This window comes from Leucopleurus acutus, assembly GCF_964270905.1.
Source record: "Leucopleurus acutus genome assembly, chromosome: 5".
Classification (NCBI taxonomy): Eukaryota; Metazoa; Chordata; class Mammalia; order Artiodactyla; family Delphinidae; genus Leucopleurus; species Leucopleurus acutus.
In genome coordinates this window covers 34,847,239-34,867,385 of record NC_139147.1, presented here as the reverse complement: position 1 = coordinate 34,867,385, position 20,147 = coordinate 34,847,239, and the positions used below count along the sequence as shown (strand labels likewise).

The following is a 20,147-nucleotide window of genomic DNA, read 5'->3' as shown; positions in this document are numbered from 1 at the left end:
TTCTTTGTGATCTTTCTTCCTCCCCTCCCCTCCCCTCCTCTTCCCTTCTCCTCCCTCCACCCACTTTATTTTGATACAAGGGAGAGCAAGGTTCTGAGGCTGGGGAGGATTCGGGTCTGTATCAGGTGAGGGCACAGCTTTGGTTTTCTCTCCTCTTTGTCTTCATTATGGCTTATTTCCCTGCTCTACTGATAATTTCAGCATGTAGAAAAAAGTGGCTGCAGCTAAAAATTTGTCTTAAGAAATGTAAACCTTTGAGACCATTTGAGCATAAACCCAGGCAATTCATAGAAGCTGGGAACAAGCCAGAGGGAAGCTTGGTCCTTTTATACACTCTTTCTGCAGGATTTATTAACATCTTGCAGAAAGTAGAATTCTGATTCTTGTGTTGTGCGTGTTTATAAATTATATTACTGTGTAGATATTAACTAGTTTATATCAATATGCACTAGATTTGAGTTTTCTTATTTATATACATGTTTATATACGTATGTGTACAGACACATCTAAAGTTCAAAGTTTTATACAGATTAATCATAGATTATTTAATGTTTTGTTTCTTGCTGTTAACTATAGTTTATAATCTCAACACAACTAAAATTGATAGAAAATGGGGCAAGAATATAGATTTCTATGCTGTGCAGGTAAATTAGTTTTAAAGCAAAGGAAGTTTTGCTTTAAAAATAGAAATGGAGTACTTTTTCTATATTAGAAATGTCTGTAAAACGTCTTTAGGAAATATATACATGTACTATGTATATGTGTGTATATATACTGCATATGTATATACAATGAACTTCTGAGTGTCTCTGCTTTTTAAAATGAATGATAGGGACAGGGGGCTTTATGGACACATGTTAATGATAAAGTAATCTGCTGCTTAGAATCATGTATTAAAAATAAGTCTGGGGGCTTCCCTGGTGGCGCAGTGGTTGAGAGTCCGCCTGCCGATGCAGGGGACGCGGGTTCATGCCCCAGTCCGGGAAGATCCCACATGCCGCGGAGCGGCTGGGCCCATGAGCCATGGCCGCTGAGCCTGCGCATCCAGAGCCTGTGCTCCGCAACGGGAGAGGCCACAGCAGTGAGAGGCCCGCGTACTGCCAAAAAAAAAAAAAAAAAGTCTGGCACACACAGGTGCTGAATTAGCTAATTAATTTAACTAATTAATTAATTAACTAAACAAAATTTCGTTGAGCACTTATTATGTACCCAATATTCCTGAATTCTGGAAATGAAGCAGTAAAAAACCGGGTAAGACCCCAGTTCTCTGAGCCCTGTTTATGGGAAAGGCAGACAATACAAAATAAAGTTCCAGATAGTAGCAAGTACCATGAAGAAAAATAAAGTCACCTAAAAGTGTTCAGTGTTATGCTGACTGCAGCTGTTTTTCAATGTGATCAAGATAACCACTTCTGAAGAGGTAATATTTAAACAGATTTGAATGAAGTAAGGTGCAATATAAAATCCTGGGGTTGAGCGAACAGTGAGGAGAAAGCAGTTGTGAAGTCTCTGTGGGGGAACGGGCTTAGTGTTTTCAAGAGAAGGCAAGAAGATGCAGAATGGTAAGTGAGGGATAATTTTAGGAAGGTCCAGAGAGTTTGGCAGTTGTCAGATCATGTAAAGCCTTGTAGGTTTCTGTACGGAGTTTGGATTTTCTTCTATTTTATTCAATTTATTCTGTGTTTGATGAGAAGCTGTTAAAGGGTGTGGATCAGGGGAATGGTGTAACAATACTGAAGATAAGTCCACTATATTATAATAAGCTAGGAGGAAGAGGGATGTGGGTAGGTGTGGAATTGGTGGGCAGCGTTAAGGGTCATCTGCACTGCAGCAGTCCAGTGAGAAATTGTAGTGTTTTGGGTAAGAGTGGTACCATCAGGAGCTTTAAGAACTGATTAGATTAAAATGGAATACATTTTGAAGGGAGAGCTGATAAAACTTGCTGAGTGATTAGTTGTATATGAGGGTAAGAACAATTATTTCTAAGTTTGTGTCCAGTAGGTAAATGGGCCTCTGAAAATGGCACCTCTATACCTTTTGAGCATGAGGTGTAGCATAGCCACTTATAGAGCTGCAGGAAACTGGGAGAAGTATTGGGGGGGAAATTAAAAGGTCATTGTTGGACAACTTAAATTTGAAATGTCCATTTGACATATAAATGGAGATCTTGAGTAGCCAGTCAAATATCTGAACCTGCAATTCAGTGGAAAGGATAGGGCTGGCAAATTGAAATCAGAAGTCATCTGTTTATAGAAGGTATTTCACGCTATGAGATTGAATTAGATTACTTGAAAAGTGAGGATGAGGAGAGATATGGTCTGACTGCTGATCTCTGAGTTACTCTCACATGAAGAGGTCAGGAAGAAGGATCTGTAGGTGAAATAGAAGGACAGGGAGGGAGGGCTCAACCATGTCAGCTGCATCTGTTGGGCTTAAGTTAGATGAGAATTGAGAATTAGACATTGATTTGGCCTGATGGTCATTTATTTGGACTAAAAAGGGTTTTGTTGGAATGGTTGGGCTGAAATTCTCTTTTTGATGGGTTAAAAATGAATGCGAAGAGAGAAAGTGAAGGCAGCATGTGTAACGATAACTTTTATGAGGGGATATTCTTTAAAGGGGAGTAGAAAAGTGAGTTGGTAGCTGAAATAGAGAGTTGTAAGTCAGAAAGTTTCTTTTAAAGTAGAAGATGTTTCAGCTGATAGGGTTGAACCAATAGAGAAGGGAAAATTGCTGAGTCAGTAGAGAATGGATAACTGTAGATACAAATCTTTGAGAAGGGAAGAGAAGATGGGATTTAGGGTACAAATGGAGGGTTGGTCTTGGAAAAGTTCAGGGACAATTTATCTGATATAATAAGGAGACAGATATATGAGTTTTAAGCAGAGAGGGTGGTAGATTTGATTGGGTGTTGATGATGTTCTGTAATTGCTTCTATTTTTTCATTTATTTTTAAAGTCAAGGCAGTCAACTGAAGGTGAAAAGTTAAGAGAGAGGTGTTGGAAATTTCAGATGAGAGGAGGTGTAGAATTGTCATCTGAGAGAGTGGGAGAGTTGTTTCATCGATAAGGAAATATGATGGGATTCCTGAGTGATTTTGTGGGCCCACCTGCCTGTGGACCAAGCAGAAAGCTGGATTTGACTAAGTTCTGCTAGGACTACGAGACTTCCCTTAAATTCCACTGGAAGCTGTTTTAAAGACTGGAGAAGGGCAATCAATAAATGCTTGAATGACAATTTTTCTACCTCCATTTTCCTTGAATTTTCATATAGTTAACATTTCCAGAAAGTTGACAACAACAAAAATAGTCAGTTTAAAGAATCACAGTTTTCCAGGTCAAATCTGTTAAATAGTAACTAGTCACAGCAGGAGGTATAATTAATTATAAGCTAAGTAAGCTTGCGTGACAATTGATTCAAATATACTCAACTCATCACCAAATATATTCTTCATAGTATTGCTGGAGTAAGCTTTCTCAAATGTAAATTTTGTGTGTGACTGACAAGTGTAAATCATTCGGTGGTAAACTATAGCCTATGACAGTTGTTTTCTAGACAGATGAATGCTAATGGCTCTGGTGACAATGGAGATCCAATGTCTATTGTAGAGTTACTCACACTTAAGGCTGCCTCCTCCTTATAGACTATGTCATAGATTGATACTTTCTTGATCATGTGAGATAGAAATATGAGAACCAAGGACATAAAACAGGGTTTCATAAGTCAGTTATGCTATCTCAAATATGGTCCCAAATATTTCTCAGAGATTATCCTTACTGTTCCTAGTCCACTGACTGAAGGTGGGTTCCCTGATTGCCTGAAAGGCCTTGAGCACAAAAAATGCCATTGTGCACTACCTAGTTAGAATTGCAATTGGCAGTAGGCAGCACAAGGGTACTATCCAGTTTTCAGCTATCTCAGGGAATGTCTAGTGGTTGTAAAAATATGTGCATGTGCACTTGCTTTGGGGATGGTGGGTGGGGTAGTCACAACAGTCACAATATACAAGCCTAACTCCTTGTATGTTTTCCCCAGGGCTGAAACTATGGGTCCATGAATACATTCAGTTACAACTTTTTGATATACAAAAGGATCCAATTCTAAATTTTAAGGAACATACATATTAAAAGAGATGGCATTATTTTTAAAAAGTACTTGAAGCAGGGATGTGGCTGCACTTCTCCTTCATTGTATATACCCTTAGCCAATTTCTGGGAGAAAGCACACAGACTTAAAGAACAATAGGCAATAGTCACAGTGGGTTAATTCTTTCTCTGCCTTGAGGCACCAGGGTAGGGGTTTCCCAGCTGCCTCTAGCAATCCCATGTGTGCTGTCCACTCAGCACTGAGGCATCTTCACTGAAGCTCTATGGGAACAAGAATCATATTTTCAAAGTAATTGGTCTTAAGGATAACTTCCAAGTTCTTAGCAAACTAGGAGCTCAAGATCACTTTCTACTTCTCTAAATTCTACAATGTAGAGTTTCTCACACATACCAAGTCTTTGTGTCTTTACCCATGCCATTCTTTCTCCTTTGGAATGCCTTCCCTCCTCTACTTTGCTTTATACACTATCTTATATTTCAAGACCAAATATCTATCTCCTCTTGTAGGAAACCTTCATAAAAACTCTACCATCTCCATCCTTGTCCCTGCTGCTTTAAATGTCTTCTTGCCTGTCTCATTCCAATAGACTTAAGCTGGACTTCCCCTTCTTACTTAAATACTGCATTTAAATAGGTCTAATAATGTATGTATGCGTATATATGTGTGTGTATGTATATATATATATTACATGGAAAAAATCCCCCATGTTAGTCTTTCCTACTAGACAACATGTCATTTCAGTGACCTGCCTTTTGATTTTACTTCAACAGCATGTGTTTGCTCTCTAATTAATGCTTATTATCTATTAGAATTATACCTAAAACAAAAATGTTTATCCTGAGAGAGTATTCTGTACATTTCATGAGATATTTTCATGCAGAATGTTCTGCCATTTCCTTTGGCTTTTGATGTTAAAAATTATTTCTATTTCAAAAATATTTTTAACTTCCCATGCTGCCACATAGTAAAGCCTTTTTAATTGATATGTTTTATATCATTCAGTTTTAATTTTATTTGTGCCCTAAGTAATTTGTTAAAGCAGTATTTTTAGTAGGAAATCATGATCTATTTTCTGATATACCAACTGACACAAAATCCAGTTCTTCCTAAGTATGGAGATACTTCATTTTATAAATTTGCATATATCTTAATGGTGAGGACATTTTAATATTATGCTGTTTTACTTATTATGAAAAGGTTTTACTGAGACCTCTGAAAAAAAGCAAAAAGAAAAACTTTCAGTAGAAAATGATGTTTTGTTTCCTCATATTAAAATGCACTTAAAAATGTCAAAATAAGCATGCAAAGCCAAAATTAAATCTCTTGGTCATATTTTTGAGAAGTGATGACTTTTTTAATTAACTCCCTAAAGAATTTTTAAATGTGGATGTCTCTAACCTAGAGGATAATTTTCAAACAGTTATATATATAATTATTAGCTTTATAATTTTTCTCCATTCCTCACAATGTCACAATTTTATCAAATACTTATCTTACCCACCCCCCATGAAATGTGTTGTGTTAAATAACTTATAAGTTCCAATCTGCCATCCCATTATCTATCATATATCTATCATGGCATATAATTAACTGCTATGATTATTTTGATTTATAAATAATTTTATATAAATATAAAAATACAGAAATATGCACTTAAGTACAGAAATAAGCAATCTGTCAATTTTATTTAATTAGCATAATAACATACATTTAATGTATGTCAGATATAGGTTTCTCTTTATTCTGATTTCAGTATGGGCAAATATAGAAGACCATAAAACCACTGTGGTCTTTGTAAATTTATATGGAAAAATGATAGACTTTTAAAATATGAATGTATGTATAGATATATTTGCACAATAAACTTGAGTCAAATTCATATAGTTATGGATAATGTGAAGGATATATTTTCTATAGAATCAATTTTACAGGTCTAGTTCAGCCATGCTGCTGAACATCTGTATAATATGGTTATTTCTGCTTCTTTTTATAGGGCAGAGACCAATGTGTAAATTATGATTATTAATGATTTTACTACTTGTGATCTCTTTTGAAAACTAAATGGATGAAAATTATATTTTCCTTGCAGTTTATGACAAAATGATAAATAAAATTATTTTCTGTATATTCTCATTATTTTGACATAATTTAAAGGGTAATCTTTTCAAAAGTATCTCATATACAAGTTCAGAGATTTCCAAGAGTACACTAGTTAAGGTGTTTCTAGGCGTATAGAAGTTTTTCAGCCCCCCAAAGTGCCTGATGAGTCCATTTATTTAAAGGTAAAAATCATTAATAGAACACCAGTATCTCTGGGTCTAGTCATAGCTTTTCAACAAACTATAGAAGTCAGTAGTTCTGCTTTCTCAAGGACAGTTGTAAAGTGTAGTGTTGCCTAAACTCATCCCTAAGCTCTTTATAGAAAAGAAAGTTCACTGTAGGATATGCATCATCAATGAAGTTTCTGACCTGGGGAAGAGAAGTGAAGCAAAAATGCCCAGGTGAACTGGTGTGGGAATAAACAAGTATTGATTGAGAATGTCAAAGGCAAAAGAAACTTCTCACTGCTCTTCAAAGTTGATTCTTCCTTGTTATTGTGATGGTCAATTTTTTGTGTCAGCTTGACTGGGCTAAGAGATGCCAAATAGCTGGTAAACATTTATTTCTGGGTATGTCTGTGGATGTGTTTCTGGAAGAGATTTAGCATTTGATTCAGTGACTGAATAAAGAGACCACCCTCACCAGTGTGGCCAGGCCCCATCCAGTTTGTTGACCCGATGGAACAAAAAGGTGAAGGACTGGTGAATTTCCTCTTTCTCTCTCTCCCTTCTTGAGCTGGGAAGTTCATCTTTTTCTGTCTTTGAACATTGGAGCTTCTGGTTCTTGGCCTTTCCAACTCTGAGGCTTATACCAGTGGCACCCTGGTTCTTAGGCCTTAGGCCTCCTACTGGGAGTTACATCATCGGCTAACCTTGAACTGAATTATATCCCTGGCTTTCCTGATTCTCCAGCAGGCAGAAAGCTAGATTGTGGGACTTCTCTGCCTCTATAACTGTTTGAACTGATCTCTATAAGAAGTCGCCTCACATATGTATACATCCTGTTTGCTCTGTTTCGTTGGAGAACCCTGACTAATACAGTCATGTCTAAAAATTACCATGATAAATGAGCCTCGTCAATGGTATCAGTTGGAATCATGAAGTTGGAAGGGTCTTAGTAGTCCATCCTCTCTCTAAGACTAGGGATCACTTCTATGCACTATTTTTCTTGGTGTATAATTTTCTGCAGTCCTTTTGGAAAACAGTTTGTCAGCACTTACGTTTAAAAATGCTATAGCATGATCATTGAGTTATTTCACTTAAGGTACTTTATTCTAAGACTATAGGCCTACTGTGTATTAAAAAGAAAATACTATGTGCTTAAAGATATTTATTGCAAGTTATTAACTAGAAACCAGCAAAAATATCCTTCAGGAATGACAGGTAAATTAAGACATTCTCAAATGAAAGATAACAAAGAGAATTTGTGGCCAGCAGACCTATCCTCAAAGAATAGCTAAGGAAGGGCTTCCCTGGTGGCGCAGTGGTTGAGAGTCCGCCTGCCGATGCAGGGGACACGGGTTCGTGCCCTGGTCCGGGAAGATCCCACATGCCGCGGTGTGGCTGGGCCTGTGAGCCATGGCCGCTGAGCCTGCGCATCCAGAGCCTGTGCTCCGCAACAGGAGAGGCCACAACAGTGAGAGGCCCGCGTACCGCAAAACAAAACAAAACAAAACAAAACAAAACAACCCTTACATCTAATAATGTACTTAATGGCCAGAAACTAAATGCTTTCCCCCTAAGTTTGAGAACAAGGCAAATGTGTGTGCTCTCACCATTCCTATTTAACATAGTGTTGAAAGTTCTAGCTAATGAAATAAAGCAAACAAAGGGAAAGAAAAGACATTAAGACTGGAATAGAAGAAATAAAATTGTCCCTATTTATGGATAATATGATGATCTATGTAGAAAATTCCAAGGAATCCAAACAATCAAAAAACAAGATCTAAGAAGTAAGTTTAGCAAGATTGCAAGATGCAAGAAACATGTACAAAAATCAATTATATTTCTGTGTACTAGCAATGAACATGGGACCATAAATTTTTTTTAAAAAATATGTCATTTTTAATTGTGCCCCCTTCTTCCCTCCCTCCCTTCCTCCCTTCTTCTCTTCCTCTCTCCCTTCTTCCCTCCCTTTTTTCTCTCTCAAAATAAATATTTATTTATAAATATAATAAAATTTAAGCAGGACTGTATGCTGAAAACTATAAAACACCAGTGAAAGAGGTGAGAAAATCTAAATAAATGAAGATGCATACTGTGCTCACAGATTAGAAGACTCAACATAGTGAAGATGTCATTTCTCCCAAATAAAAAGCAGTTTAAGACAATTCCTATTAAAATTCCAGCAAGTTTTTTTTTAAGACATAGAGAAGATTGTTCTAAAATTATATGGAAAGGCAAAGCAATTGTTTTAAATAGCTAAAACAATCTTGTAAAAGAGAAAGTGGTAGGAATCAGATTTCCTGAGTTTAAGACATTATATAGCTGCATTAATCAAGACTATGTTGTATCAGTGGAGGGATAGATACAAATTGATGTAACAGAATAGAGAACCTAGAAATAGGCCTACACAAATATGCCCAACTAATTTTTGACAAAAGTAGAAAAACATTTCAAAGGAGGAAGGATTTCCTTTTCAATTCATGATGTTGGAGCAGTTGGACATCCATGGGCTAAAAATTAACCTCAAACTAAATTTTATACCTTATATAAAATTTAAAATAGATCATGAACTAACATATAAAATGTAAAACTGGAAAACTTTTAGAAAAAATTTCAGAATGTAGGAGTAGTCAAAGAGTTCTTAAACTCAAAAGCACAATCAAACAAGGAAAAATTTACAAATTGAACTTTATTAAAATTATGATATAAAGCCTCTGTTAAGATGATGAAAAGAAAAGCTACAGACTGGAGGAAGATGTTTGCAAACCACATATCCAACAAAGGTCTCAAGTTTAGAATACAGTTGATCCTTGAACAACGCTGGTGTTAATCTGCATTTGACTTATAGTTTGCCCTCTGTATCTTAAGGTTCCTTGGTATCTGCAGATTCAACCAAACACAGAACGTGTAGTACTGTGGTATTTATTATTGAAAAATACCTGTGTTCAAATTCAACTGTATATAAAGATGTCTCAAAACTCCACATTAAAAAAAAGGAAAAAAAGAAACACAAAACAAAAACCCGGTTAGAAAATGGTCAGAAGACATGAACAGTGTATATAGATGCCTAATAAACAGATGAAAGAAAATATATTCAACATTGTTAGTTAAGGAAATGCAAACTAAAACTACAAGGAATTATCACCACCCATCTGTTGAAATGGCTTTAGCCATTTCATTTATTTTAATAAAATGCAGGGACTATACTGAATGCTGGTGAGGATTCAGGGAGACTGGATCATTCCTGGTGGGAATGTAAAATTTTATAGTGTGTGAATGTAAAGTGTTTCACTCTGTGAAACAATGAGGTATTTGTAAAACTACCATACAACCCAACAGTCACACTCTGGGTATTTATCCCCCAAAATTAAAACTTTTTCTCCCCACACACAAAGACATCTGCATGAATGTTCGTAGCAGCTTTATTCATAACTAGTACCTTGAAGCAAGCCAGGTATGTTTCAATAGATGAATGGTTAAACAAATTGTGGTACACCCATACCATGGAATACTACTTAGCAATAAAAAGTAGCAATATTGATCCACAAAACAACTTGGATTAATTTTCAGAGGATTATGCTGACAGGAAAAAGCCTGTCTCAAAAGAGGACATACATATGATTCAACTACTTTTATGTATTATTCTTGTAGTGACAAAATAAAGAAACAGAAAAATTAGTGGTAACCAGGGGTTAAGGATAGTGGTGGGAAGGCAGGAGGCAAGTGGATGTGATTATAAAAGGGAATCAGGAGAGCCACCTGTGATGTCATTGTGTATCTTAACTGTATCAATGCCAGTACCTTGGCTGGGATATTGTTCCATAGCTTTTCAAATGTTACCATTTGAGTAAACAGGTAAAGTCTACACAGGATCTGCCTGTATTATTTCATGTAACTGCGTGGTAATCTACATTTATCTCAAAATCAGAAGTTTTAATTAAGATTGTTTTAAATCCTCTTTATATCAGAAACAAAGTGGCTTGAAGAAATCATATGAAAATGTTAATAGTCATTTAACTATTACCGCTCATGGGCATTTGAAAGTAAGCTTCATTTTCAAAAGCATATTGACATAGGTAATAACTTTTCAAATAGATTTTTTTAAGTTTAGATTTAGTCAAATCAGGATATCTGCTGCTCATGCAGTCTTAGAACATCAATGCCAATTAAAATCACTGTGACTCAGAGCTGATACTCAACTTTAGAGTTCAGAATTCCGCCCCCCCCCCCGCCCCAGTTTAGATTGAGCTATAGGGGCCGCACTCACGATAAACTCATATTAACAACAACAAAAGAAACTGATCTAATAATGTTAGATGGAGTATATGCCTTAAAAGTTAGTTGGAATCCTTGTGTTCAGTAAAGAAGTCACCTTTGTTTTGTTCCAAATAGTTTTTTAATTCAAATAAGTAATTTTAAGGATTTTTAAATGAGCATAGAGTTAACACTATAAACATTACATGGTCTTAGACAATATGTAATCTTGGTAAAGTAAATGTCTTATGGACCATTCCTGCCTGACTGGTGTTACTACCCCTGTAATAAGTGGAAAGCTTGGATTTACCAACTAGTGTTTCTTTCTTCCCATTAGTGCTGGATTAGTACTGATGAATGCATTTTATTAAGCTTTGTAATAATGTTTGTTTTTTACAAAGCCCAATGCAGATCAATGTTTTTTTCTTGAGATTTTTCTCAGATTTCTTCAGTACATCCTGGTTTTGACAATTCAAACTTGTCACCTTGATTGTACTCCCTAATTCGTCATCAAAGAAGCATTTATAAACTATGTGTTAGTTACATTTATTTCTGCTATTAGATAATGTTACTTGTATGTTGGTATTTATTTTTCTCTTTTTATCAATCTGGGCTCTCTCTTATTGTAGACAATTCTCTTACTAGAAAATTCATAGACTCAAGTGTTTGAAGTGACCTCAGTAACATAGTTTTATCTTTAATCTTTGCTTCAACATCCCTGATTCTGCTTGCCCTTAGATATCTTCAGTAGTGTGAAACCCATCTCATGAGGTAGCCCGTTCCATATTTGGACAGGTTTCCCCATTAGAAAATTCTTTGTTACATTAAGTTAAAAATCTATCAATTTGTAACCCATGGACACTCAGAAGACAGATCCAATCACTTTTCTACATAGTGTGCCTTTGAGTATTATAACCTGGAGCTCTTTCTATTTCCAGAGTGTGTATTTCCATTTTCTCCCCGATTATTTTTCCTATTGCATTACGTGGTTTTGAAGTCTTATTTATTAGCAAACATGAATTTGTCTATATCCCTCTTATATTTGGAATTCTGAATGTAATATAACGATGGGTTCTGACTATATCATATTATATTTTAGTCAGAAATTTCTTAGCCATTGCCCAGTATAGACATGCACTGTATCTTTGTTATTTTCTATTTATTTTATACCTCAAAAGTACAATTGTGTCAAAAGACTTCTAGCATACTAAGGTTTGGTTCTATTCTGTCTTTTAGACTTGTAAATAATGTGTATATAAGGTAATGGGGAAAAAAATCACTCAGTGATATATTTTTTCCTTTTTTTGTTTGTTTTACCTCATTTACTCTCCCTCGAGTGTATTGTGAAGATTACTATTTTTTTAAGCCTCAATATATGTCTAGTCAAAAATCTTACAATCTATCGTTTAAATTTAAATTGGATTCCGAAAGTCACTAGATTAAATCTGCTGCTATACTTAGTGAATGAAAATATATGTTAAAGGAGGGAAAGCAGACCATTTTTATGTTTCTAACAGGCTAAATTGGGTACTTGTCAGTGCTCACAATCCAGTTCTTCAGAAGTCTAAAACTGAATTTGAAAGCACCCTGGTCACCTCTGACCCACTGTGGAACACAGTGGTCACAATTGAAGAGAAAGGTGGTGCTTTTCTTTTCGAGAAGAGCCACCTGCAATCACAGGTGTTATCAACAAGCCTTGGAGCTTCAAAGAGCTATTGTATTTTCCTTCAGCCAGCCATTGTGATGACAGCGCTTCAGAGGTTACTGGGCCACTTTTAAACTTTTGTATCTTAAAAACCACAGTAGAAATATATAGGCCACCCCGATTAATCGAAATTATATTTTCTCTCTTGCTGTAATATGATCATAAACCTTCAAAGAGGCCTTTCTTTATGAAGTGTTTATGAGTTACGAGAAACAAGTGTAGGTCTTTTATCTGTAAATGTGACAAATATTCACAAAAATGCAATTGTCTTCAACTAGATATTCCCCTTTCGTCTTTAAGAGACACACTTTTCATAAAATCAACTATTGCCAAAGACTAACAAGTATCTGTGAAACAAAGGAGCTTTGAAATTATTCTTTGATTAGCTTGCTCTATCAAAGGTCAAGGAATTGCATCCTTGAGTGGTGGTGGAGAGCTGCGGAAGGCTCATGAACAGGCTTGCTCTTGCTGGCTTAGTACTGCTGTTGCTGTAGTGAAGAGAAGGCCGTTTTGAACCAGTGGGTCAGACATATAACATGGGGTGTCATAATAGTTGGAAAAAATCAGCAAATTATGATAAGAAGGATTTATACTTCAGAGCAATACTCATTTTTGTGTATAGCCATTATTTTTCTGGACCTTTCTACTTGTTTATGTGCCTCTTTCATTCTCTGCTCACATTTACATCTATATTAAATTTTTATACCCTTTTTTCTCTTTTTTTCTTCATTTACTCCTCATGTAACTGGCTGTGAATGAATCTGAATCACATATTTATGTTAGTGACAAGTCAGAATGCCAAATATGAGCTATTTGTGGCTCTCTTGTGAACAATTTACATATTTACAGTCTCCAACATCTGCTTTAAAATATTCTAATATTATAATTCTTTCCAAAGTCGGTTTGACCATTAGCAATCAACAATAGCGACAATGAAATACATTGTGATGGTAATTGATAAATTAAAACAAACCACCTGTGTGCAAGAGGGCTCTAGAAAAAGGCAAGTTGTCTAGGGAAGTGGCGCATTGCTGCAAGCTCCATGAACTTCCTGTGATACATACAAAATTATATAAACTTCGCTGTTATACCAATAATACGGATGATAACAAGAGAAAGCAAAAAACAAAAACAAAACAAAAGAGGAGGGAACAAAAATTAGAAAATAATTTGGGAATCAGGGAAACATATGGGGTATAATCATCCGTACATTTGCTGTGTCTGTGGATAAAATCTGACTTTAAAGTTTTTTTTGGCTTTGAGAGATGTTTTAGATGGGGGGAAAGTCAGACAGATCTGTACCAGTGTCCCAATCCTTCACTTATCTGTTCAGGTGATTTTGGAAGAATCATGTAAAATCTCTTGTTTCAGTTTCTTCATCTGTAATTAGAGGGTGATAACCCTTAGTGTAAGTGTAAAGAAAAAATTAAACATGACTATATGGATAAAGCATTTGACCCATTATCTATTCTCAGTAAAGGATAGTTTCCTGTTCTTTCTTTATCTCCCCAGAATGCAAACTGCCAGCAGCCAAAGGGGAGAGGGAATCATCCTCAGGAGTTAGCAGATACATCATGACTCTGACAGTTATCACGTGTTGCTCATTGTTTGGGCATCATTGAGTATTGTAGTTGGAACTGTTCACAATGACAGTTCTACATGCCAATGAAAAAGCAAATGTCTCAAACCTATTCAGTGGCCTTCAGTGCAGGTTGAAAAAGGTATTGAAAATGTAGTTTGGGAGGGATTTTATGAAAGGGAGAAGATGGTATAGCCCAAATAAGCAGCTTTTTCCTAAATGCCTGATTTAATCAAAGAGTAACATGTAGAATTTATTTTTCTTAAATAAAAATCTCGCTCAAGAACAATTTTCAGCAGAAGCACAGTGGATTTAACTAGATAGTGTCTCTCCTTACTTTCCTTTCATACTGTGCAAAGGTTTTTTTTGTTTTGTTTTTGGGTTTGTTTTGTTTTGTTTGTTTTTAATGTGGTATATCCCATAATCTTTGTATAATAGAGGAATAGACCATAGTGTTTAGGTTGCAGATTCCCTCTTACTGTAAAAAAATAGTTTGGCATGGGAGAGTTTACCACTGATCCAGAAAACCATTGGTGGTTGTATAAGTAGTGACCTACTGATATTCAGCTGGTATCCAAATTAGTGATTTTCAGCAACAAAAACTGATTTTGGAAAAAGTAGTAGACTTAGTTCCAAGGGACTTGAGGGGCTAATATAAAACTAATCATAGATGAACATGACTATAGCATTCCTTGCTTAAGACATAGTTTCTTATATATGATCCCTGGGTGTCCAGAGAAAGCCTCTCAGAGGTCATATTTGATTAAAATCTGCTTGACATCTGAGCTTGGGTTCAACTCGGGCAGAGAATTCCAGGCAGAGTTGCGAAGTCCATATGGTTAAGATGAGCTTGATTGTGCTTGAGGAACAGAAAGAAGGCCACTGTAGCTGGCACTTAGTGGAAAGGAGGAAGTCACAGTATTAGACTGGTGCTTGATTGTATCAGACCTTGTAACCAGGACTATAGAGTGGATTTTATCCCAGGTGAGATGGGACTTATTTAATAGGGCCAGGTCACTCTGACTGGGCAGTATTTTGACCTGAAAGTGGGTCATTAATCTCAACCTGACGGCATGCTGTACATTTGCAAAGTGCCTGGGCATTGATAACTATATATATAAAACTCTGGGCGGGTGACTTTGACAATTCATCCTATGTCTTGATATATGAAAAAGAATCCTGAAACCATGGAAATTTAAGATAATTTGGGGACCTTTTAAAAAAGTTAATTTTGGGGCTTCCCTGGTGGCGCAGTGGTTGAGAATCTGCCTGCCAATGCAGGGGACACGGGTTCGAGCCCTGGTCTGGGAGGATCCCACATGCCGTGGAGCAACTAGGCCCGTGAGCCACAACTACTGAGCCTGCGCATCTGGAGCCTGTGCTCCGCAACAAGAGAGGCCGCGATAGTGAGAGGCCCACGCACTGCGATGAAGAGTGGCCCCCGCTTGCCACAACTAGAGAAAGCCCTCACACAGAAACAAAGACCCAACGCAGCAAAAATAAATAAATTAATTAATAAACTCCTACCCCGAACATCTTCTTTAAAAAAAAAAAACCTCCCCCAAATAAATCTCTAGGCCCATGTGTTTAAAAAAAGAAAAAGTTAATTTTGTAAGCATAGGCTAAATTCTCCTCAAAATTTTCACCAGATATCTGATAGTCTGAGGAGCCTAAGCTTTTATTCCCCAGGACCTGCATCCATCGCAGATGTGAAGTTTCTTCTAATCTATTGTTTTATCTTTTACAAATTTGTCAGTTTGCCTTTTACTTCAGAATATATTTGTGTTTATTTTACTACAGTTAGCTCTTTAAGTTGCTGTCAAGAGGCAGATGTGCATAGTAGCAAGCTACTTTGATTCTGCAGTAAGAAACCTGAGTTCAAATTCTGACTTCAGCACTGGCCAGCTGTGTGGCCCCATGAAAGTTACATATGGACACTGGTAAAATGTGAGGGTTCTTTTTGTTTTTTTTTTTGTGGTACGCAGGCCTCTCACTGTTATGGCCTCTCCCGTTGTGGAGCACAGGCTCCGGACGTGCAGGCTCAGCAGCCATGGCTCACGGGCCCAGCCGCTCCATGGCATGTGCCATCCTCCCGGACCGGGGTACGAACCTGTGTCCCTTTCATTGACAGGCGGACTTTCAACCACTGCTCCACCAGGGAAGCCCAAAATGTGAGTTTTAATTGCAGGGGTTAGCAAACTATGGCCTGCGAGCCAAATCTGGCTGCTATCTGTTTTTGTTAATAAAGTTTTATTGAACTACAGTCATGCTTACTCCTTTACATATTGTCTGTGATCTCTTACAACCTACAACAGCAGAGCTGAATCATTGCGACATAGACCGCGTGGCCCACAGAGTGTAAAATGTTTATACTTGGCCCTTTACAAAAAAAGTTTGCCAATCCCTGTCATAGTGCACACTTCTGAGGGTTATTGTGGGAATTCCATGGAATAATTCACACAAAGCTCTTTGTACAAGGTCCAGCATTTAATAAGCATTCAATATATATTTATAATTAACTAGAATTTTTAGAGATTCATTTTGTTTACTTCACAGTAATCAGGTCAAATTGACTCTCATGAAGATGCACCACTGTTTATGTGTATTTCTGTATATCCTTGGGGATAAAATTGCCTAAGTTTGAGAAGTCTGTTTTTTGAGTAGTCATATTTTGGTGATGCTTGCCCATTTCTGCGTTAATAACAGTCCTGGTTATTGGAGGTTCTATTTTGCCCACTAATCTGTCCTTGATATGAATATTATAAATTATACATATGTAAAAGTTCTTGGCTATATTACAGCAATATGGGTAGATTGTTAAATTAATCATTGCAGAACCCTTTGAAAATCTAGGCAGCAATGTGCAAATGCAAAATTTATAACTGGAGCAAACAAAAAGAAGCTGATGATTCCTTAAGGATACTGATGTTTTTGTGGTTTCTTTCTTTTATTGTCGTCACCAGAGATTTATCTAACATTTGGGGAAATTTTCAATATTTAATCATACGCATTTTTATTCCAATGTAGGCTATACGTGGAGGCCAATCTGAATTTGTTCTAACTAGAGGCTGGATATATATATATATTTTTAATTGGGATATATGTTCAGATGAATGCCCATGTGTGTTAAAACTTAAACAAATTCATGCATTAATAAGGAAATATGATTAGTGAAGAGTTTAATGATTTTACTTTTCGTAGTGGTAAACATGTTGTAAAAGCCCCCTAAACAAAGATTGTAAACTGTGGGGAAAAAGGAAGAGGATAATCTTATTTGAGCATCCCAAGTAAATAATTTCTTATTTAGTTTTCTTTGTGAAAATATCTTCCTAAATGCCTACATCATACTAATTACATAGCCACTTTTGTAGGTATCTGAAGTACCTACAAAAGTATATTTAAGTTACATTTATGCCAGTGTAGTCAAGAGTTTTGTTCTTAATTTCCATTTCCTATTTCAATGACTCTGAAAACACAGTTTTCTAAGTAATGTATACTAGGTTTTTTGGGTTTTTTTAACTACTTCAGAGTTAATGTTGGATTTTATTTGAGTTTCTTAGCTTTCTATGTACCTTATTAATTCAGTTCAGGTCAATTTGTTTAAAATTAATTTTAAAAAGGTATAGGACATGATTCCTACCACATAGACATTTATTGTTGTGTTGGGAAGACTGGTTACATGAACCAGTTTATCTCCTATTTTCTTTTACACTAATTAAGGAATTGTCAGGAAGATTCTGCGAAGCTTATGCTGAGACTTGAGTAATAGGTAGAGTTTGGATAGGAGAGGAATGGGTAATAGTTCTTATATTTGTTTTTTTTTTCGGGGGGGAGGCTGAATGGTTGTGTTTTTGAGTATGTGTGTTTATTTTCCCCTATCATCTAGAATTCTATTATTGCCTAAAACACATTATTTGATGTAATAAACCTTTAGGTCTGGATTATGTTAGCATATAGTGGAATGATTCAAATTATTTACTCTGTATCCTGAAGCTCAGAAAATTTTTGATCTTGAATTAATCTTTCACTTTAATAAAAGGTTTATTAAATCCTAAGTTAGAAGGAGAACAAATAATCTTATAACTTCTTGTCAAAGCTTATCACTCTGAGGTTCAGAGAGGTTATGTGCTTATACTGAGTTTTACAACATCAGATGGAATAGTTTTCTTGACTCCTAACTCTGCTATTTGTGTGTGTGTGTGTTACAAATGCTTCCTTGATGTTCATTAAGTGAAGTCTGGCAATTTTCTCGTAAATTGCATCAAACCAAGGCACTTGCTTTCTTTATTTTTTCAAAATTAGTAAATATATTTATTTATTTAATGATTTCAAGCAACAGCTAGTCTTGTGATGGGCTTTCACTTTTGCCTTATCAATGACAATTTAAAAGGAAGAGAGAAAAAGAGGTTAGAAAAGAAAAAGGAAGGGAAAGAGAAGAAGAGATCATATGGAGAGCTAGTTTAGGAATTAAGGAGCCACAGAGAGCAAGGGAAAAAAGGAATGGCTTCTTAAAACTGATAGAAAGAGCAAAGTCTCAGCTGAAGGGGGCAATAGTTTGGACAGGATTCAAGAAATGCGTGAGCCTTAATTGGGAAAGAGACTATAGCATGAAGTGGGAATTTTCCAGAGATGTATCTTGCTAGAAAGAAAATTATCCCAAAGGTATTCTCCTTAAAGAGAAAAATTCTGGCTAATTACTGTACCTGAGTTCGGGCTGCGGCCACTTCTCCACTCACACCCCACTGCCACCCTCAGAGGTGCTGGATCTGCAGGTCTGTGGCTAGCGGTGGGCACAGGTCTCTGTTCTGCAGGATGGGGTTTATTAAAGTTATCAAGAATAAGGCCTAATTCAAGAGATACCAAGTGGAATTTGGAAGAAGACGAGAGGTTAAAGCTGATGACTGTGCTCAGAAATGCATGGTAATCCAGGGTAAAAATAAGTACAAGAAACCCAAATATAGGATGATAGTTCGTATAACCGAGAGAGATATCATTTGTCAGATTGCTTATTCCATATAGAAGGAGATATGATAGTTTGTGCAGCTTATGTTCATGAACTCCCATGGATACATTGCAGAAAGCACTGATGGTCAACCTGGTGCCTTCACCTGCTGTTTGGATGCAGGGCTTGCCGGAACTACTACTTGAAATAAAGATTTGGGGACCCTGAAGGGAGCTGTGAATGGAGGCTTCTCTGTCCCTCACAGTACCAAAAGACCTGGTTATGATTCAGAAAGCAAGGAATCCATTGCAGAAGTACACTGGAAGCACATCATGGGTCAGAACATTGCAGATTGTCTGTGTTACCTGATTGAAGAAGGTGAAGATGCTTGCTTCCAGGAAATAATTCTCTCAATACATAAAGAACAATGTGACTCTAGACACGATGGAGGAGATTATAAGAAAGCTCATGCTGCTGTAGGAGAGAATCAAGTCTATGAGAAGAAGCCCAAGAAAGAAGGTTAAAAGAAGAAGTAGAACCATCTCAGAATGTCAAATGCCCAGAAGAAAGATGGAGTAGCTCAGAAGAAGGCAAGCTTCCTCAGAGCTCAGGAGTGAGCCGCTGGGAGCTGATAAACCAAACCACAATTTTCTATGAAGGTTTTTCAGATAAAGACAATAATAAACTTATTGACCAAGCTAAATAAATAAACAAACAAATAAATAAATAAAATAGAAAAATTCTGGAGAAATGCGATTCAAACATTTCAGAAGTGAATAGCTGAGTATTATATGAGAGGTTCAACCACACAAAATTATCACATAAAAAGTGTTCATCTCTTATTTTTTCGTGCTCTCACCTGTTTATGTGATGGCTAATTTAATAAATAGCTTTCCACAAAATCTGATTGTGTTGACTGTATTAGAATTGATTTTTAAAGGAGGTCACATGTTAAAGATTACACTATAGAACTGATAGTATGTAATACAAAGGTATTCTTGCTATGCCTGTCAGAAATGGATTGACAGCTTTCCTGAATTAAATTTATGGTGATTTCCAGTAAGTTTGAATGCTATATTGTCCAATTTATACTGTAGACCTCCACCTTTAATATCACTTTTTTGAGTAGCCTAGCTTCATATTTTCCACACTAGATCAACAGATCCTTTCTCATTATAGTGTCATACTACCATACTTTTCTTTGTGTTATTAATCACTATTGTAATTAAATGCATTTGTGTTATTATTTGTAAAATGTCTGTCTCTCCCGTTAGTCTCTAAGCTCCATGAAAATGG

At 36.3% G+C, this 20,147-nt stretch overlaps 1 protein-coding gene and 1 pseudogene across 2 annotated transcripts in view; both read left to right on the top strand.

Moving 5' to 3' along the window:
* Nucleotides 1-20,147, top strand: part of GBE1 (1,4-alpha-glucan branching enzyme 1) — a 297,767-nt gene that overhangs the window by 173,187 nt on the left and 104,433 nt on the right. The window lies entirely within an intron of this gene.
* Nucleotides 17,165-19,992, top strand: LOC309962101 (large ribosomal subunit protein uL18-like; annotated as a pseudogene). The gene has a single exon. The product of its transcript is annotated as a large ribosomal subunit protein uL18-like (transcript).